Consider the following 5000-nt stretch of genomic DNA (forward strand, 5'->3'; position numbering starts at 1 on the left):
CACTTCAATCATTTACTTTTTTTTTCTAGTCTATAGCACTTGCAGGTTTGTTCACGCACTGCTATAAGTGAAGTATGTGTTATATTCTACTACCCTATGTACTTTATCACAACCATAATCATGACGCACTATCCTTTTCGCCATTGCTCACTATGACTCGCATATTAACCACACTGCCACACCCACAAAGGCAGCCATGACCATCCTCATCACCACTGCAAACCATACTACTTCACCGAAATAGGTAGGTATGTTTTATACAGGGACTGCCACGTGTAGGCCAGATGGCTTCTTAGACCTTTCCTAATTTTCTTATCTTCTATTCACACAGCCGCAATACAGTACTCAGGGTTATCACAAGACAACACAGCAATACCAGACAATCACTACACAACACAAATAATACAACATAAGACTTACATCACATCAGACACTATTATACCACATCATTTTGACCACACCACTGCACATCACAAGACTTCACCACACAACACCACAGCACAGAACTTCCACCCCACGGAACTAGTACAATGTAGGACTTGCACCTCACCAGACAGGCAGACACCATACCGCACCATTTTGGCCACGCATTCAAATGAAGATCGCTGGGGCGTGTCGGAGGATCGCTGTACGGTCTCAAGAAATAATAATAGATAAGTGTAGCATATCAGAATGACTGGTAATCAACTCTACATGTGCACATATTTAGGGTCGTCGGATCAAGCCAGGATTATATTTAGGATCACCACCACAAAAAAGAACCACTGCTCTAGATCCTCTCTCAACAGGCGCTTTCCAGGCTCTTTTGATAAGCTCCCCGTCACCTGTTCTAACTACATGACCGAACCATCTTTCTGGTTAGTGAAAGTTTCAAAACACAAACAGACTGAAACGTTTGGCTGCGTTATCTTACTTAATTTGACGATTCCTTTCCACCATGTTGCCATATGTTAGTCACTTACACAAACAGCACTACAGAATATACCAAGCACTACTCAGGACCATATGGAGGGGCTAGCACACCACATTACACCATTACACCACTGTACACCATTACGGTACAAGGCAACATTATCATAATCTACATGGATCACGCCATAGAAAACGGTGTAATGTCCAGTGCATAACATGGTATTACGTCTGCACACAACCACACCCACCCACTATCACCACCACCACTGCCACCACCACCATCACAACCACCACGCCAACTACCACCGCCACGATCTTAGAAAGCAGCATAGCGCCTCATTATTATCGCCTTTATTGTCAGTCATTCATCACACAATACCATGTCATTGCTATTTCGCGCCATCTGACACTGCTACACACACACACACACACACACAAACACAGGAGCCTTTCCTATTGTTTGGAAAGTAGAGGATGACTGAGGTGTTTTATGACGCATTTACACCGCCTGCTTCATCAGTCAGGAGTACCATCACCACCACCACCACCTCCACCATCAGTGACATTTACTCCATAAAACTAACTCAGCGTGTAATAATGAAATTTCCCCAGCCATTTATACCCTCTGTAAACTCTGGCTGTCGTTCCCCGGTCATGGATAAAAGAGAGAGAGAGAGAGAGAGAGAGAGAGAGAGAGAGAGAGAGAGAGAGAGAGAGAGAGAGAGAGAGAGAGAGAGAGAGTAGTGAATTGGAGTACAATGACTTGTGTACGTACTGTGTTTCGTGACTATTGAAGTGTCACAAGGGGACTGGAGGGTGTGGGTGTGGGCGCTGCATACTTCCACCACTCACATTCACACATTCACTCACTCACCACGTCCACTCCCACAACAATGGCAGAGGCGGGGCACGGGTTAGCATAGTGGCAGGAAGCGCGTAAACCAGGAAAAAACTTACGTGAGCGTCAGAAGTAGTGGAAGTAGTTGATGTGACGCAAGAAAGTAGAAAACTAGTATACGAAATAAAAAACGAGAGAGAGAGAGAGAGAGAGAGAGAGAGAGAGAGAGAGAGAGAGAGAGAGAGAGAGAGAAATGCTACTCTGTGAAAGAGATGATGTTGGGAACTGCATAATGATAATCAGCTTGTCTTGTCTCTCTCTCTCTCTCACTTCCTTCGCCTTGTCGCAGAGGAACGAGGAAAAAAATTAGATAAAAGATGCAACACACACACACACACACACACACACACACACACACACACACACACACACACACACACACACACACACACTCGCACTTTCTCTCATAATTGCTTTCACCATCGTCGTCTCCTTCCGGTTCTCGTAGCATAAGCGATAGAAAAGGCGGGAGTGTCTATATACTGCCTTAATGGCCCATGCAGACTTGACGGGCAGTGGACTGTGGCTCTGGGCTGTGGCTCTGGTGCGGCAATGTGACTGCGGTTGTGTAGTGGGTGTAGGTGTGGTTGTGGTTGTTGTGTGGTGAATGGTTGTTGTGTAATTGTTCTGTGGGTGTTACAGTGGTTGTGTTTTGGTCGTGGTTAGTGTGTGAATATAAATGGTTATTATGTAGTTGTTGTGTGGGTGTGGCTATGGTTGTTCTTTAACTAACTGGTTGTTCTGTGGTTGTGGTTGTTTTGTAGCTGTTCTTTGGATGTGGCTGTGGTTGTTCTTTGACTAACTGTGGTTGTCCTGTGGTTGTGATTGTTTTGTAGTTGTTCTGCGAATGTTTATGTGGTTGTGGTTGCTTCACGGTTCATTTGTGGTTGTTCTGTGGTTGTTCTCTGGTTCTTTAACTCTAACCGTAATGCATTTGCGGCGGTTTTCTGTTTGTATATCAAACTTCTGCTCTATTCCTGTAACTGATTAAGCTATGGCTGTTCTGTGGCTGTAACTCTTCAAACGCGACTTTAATCTGTGATTTTTTCCCCCTGTAACTTTCTCCGTGCTAGTGACTACGATGGCTGTGACTTTCTCTGTAAATCTGTCTCCAGGCTGGGACCTTCACTAAACGCGAAGATTGTCACATGTTTCTATGTAGAACAATAAGAAAGGGAAAAAAATAAGAAAACTTCTGAATTGACACTTATAGAATTTGTCTTCCCCGAGAGAGAGAGAGAGAGAGAGAGAGAGAGAGAGAGAGAGAGAGAGAGAGAGAGAGAGAGAGAGAGAGAGAGTCTAATGAATATAGCAATGTACTTTTAAATTAAAGACGTGAATACTCTTTTTTTTTTGTGTGTGTGGTGTGTGGTGTGTGTGTGTGTGTGTGTGTTTGACTATGACTTTTATAATACGTGTGTGTGTGTGTGTGTGTGTGTGTGTGTGTGTGTGTGTGTGTGTGTGTGTGTGTGTGTGTGTGTGTGTGTGTGTGTGTGTGTGTGTTTAAAGGTGTGGCGTGTGTGTGTTTGACTATGACTTTTTATAATAGGTGTGTGTGTGTGTGTGTGTGTGTGTGTGTGTGTGTGTATGTGTGTGTGTGTGTGTGTGTGTGTGTGTGTGTGTGTGTGTGTGTGTGTGTGTGTGTGTGTGTGTGTCACGCGCGTTTGTACACGTAACACAGAAGTCACTTTCCCCACCCAGTACAAAAGCATCACGGCGCCAGCACACCGAGGAGGTCGTGAAATATGTTCCCAGTCCTCTTCACCTATTGTCCGCCAGCATTTTTCTCCACTAGTCACCCGGGGGCCGTCTTGCAAACCTTACTCCTTTGTCGCCCACTGCCCGGGGTAAACCTTCGTGGATCATCTGTATATATGATTTGGGTCCCATTTGAAGTAGAACAATGGCCCGTATTCAGAAACATTTTGCTCTCTCACGACGACTATTCCCAAATACCACACATATGGTTAGTCGGGATCTTACGGGTGTTTCTCCTGTTAACAATGTAGAAATCACATTAATCTGTCACTAATGTCATAAAAATACCCTTAAAAGCCACCGTAACTTAACTAGATGTTTTTGAAAGTAGTGGAGGTACGTGCGTATGTGTTTCAGAATGTGGTCCAATGTCAGGCAAACATTTCCCATTTGCCTGTGACTGAAAAGGAAGCCGGAGTTACAAGAGAACATCTGCTTAGTGGCTGAAGGAAGAGAGAAAGAGAGACAAAAAAAAAATTACGTAAGTTTAGCACCAGGATAGTTTCTCTTGGAGGCTGCGGGTTGTAAGCTGCACTTGTCTCGAGTGTATCTAGTTTCCAGCTCGATGCAGTCTCTCTCTCTCTCTCTCTCTCTCTCTCTCTCTCTCTCTCTCTCTCTCTCTCTCTCTCTCTCTCTCTCTCTCTTGATCACAAGGCGGAGGTTACGTTGAGTCAAGCTTTAAATGAGTGTTGTACGTGTTGTGTATTGTCTGGATGTTGTTGTGGCCTCTCACATTTCCTGTTTGAAGAGTTTTTTTTTTTTTCTCTCTCTCTCTTGTCTCGTTTTTCTCTTCTTTTTTTTTTCCCTCCTCCATTAGTGCTAAATATAGCTTATAAGAACTGTGTCCATTGAATTAACTTAAGGTAACTCCAGCCTGCGGCGGCTCTCACTTGCTTAAAGCAGATTTTGACAGGTACTCTGGATTCACGATTACTTGTATTACAGCTTCGTTTATGAAGCTGCCTGTGTGTAGAAATTTATAAGAAAATGTGTAGCACATTTACACATTTGCACAGTGGAACTTTTTATTTTTCTTATGATCTGTACGTCTGTTCTTATAGAGGATTATTTTTTTCTTTATACTGAGTGCAGTTCGAAAAGAAAAGCATTGCAGGCAACAAATTCTTCAAATATAATTTTGGCCTGGATGTCTATCTGTTCCGTGTGCCATTCCTGTAAAGACTATGTTTTTGATTCAATTAAAAACTTACTGAGAAAGTTTCTCCGTTGATTAATACAAGCAGTGAGAGTCCCTGGCCTACGCGGCGCGTCACACGTGGTCAGGATGCAGGAGTGGCTGGAGGTCGTTTACGGAGAAAGTTGGGGAGCGGAGACGAGAGCAAGTGTGAAGAAACGCTGCGCGCCCTGCTCATTAGTCTAAAGGTAATATTGCTACTCAGGTTTGCATATTACTTGTATTTGTCCAGTTTCA

The 5000-nt window shown here is 43.8% G+C and overlaps 1 protein-coding gene across 2 annotated transcripts in view; it reads right to left on the minus strand.

The window, feature by feature from the left end:
* LOC135109923 (mucin-2-like) overlaps positions 1-5000 on the minus strand; it is a 29404-nt gene that overhangs the window by 8249 nt on the left and 16155 nt on the right. The window contains exon 1 of one of the 2 annotated variants that reach the window (XM_064021835.1): positions 1870-2011. The exons of the other annotated variant lie outside the window; for it this stretch is intronic. The gene's annotated coding sequence lies outside the window, so the exon portion shown is untranslated. Of the gene's footprint in view, positions 1-1869; positions 2012-5000 lie in introns of those variants that run through there. 2 annotated transcript variants of the gene reach the window in all.

Source organism: Scylla paramamosain, chromosome 2, assembly GCF_035594125.1.
Source record: "Scylla paramamosain isolate STU-SP2022 chromosome 2, ASM3559412v1, whole genome shotgun sequence".
NCBI classification, from domain to species: Eukaryota; Metazoa; Arthropoda; class Malacostraca; order Decapoda; family Portunidae; genus Scylla; species Scylla paramamosain.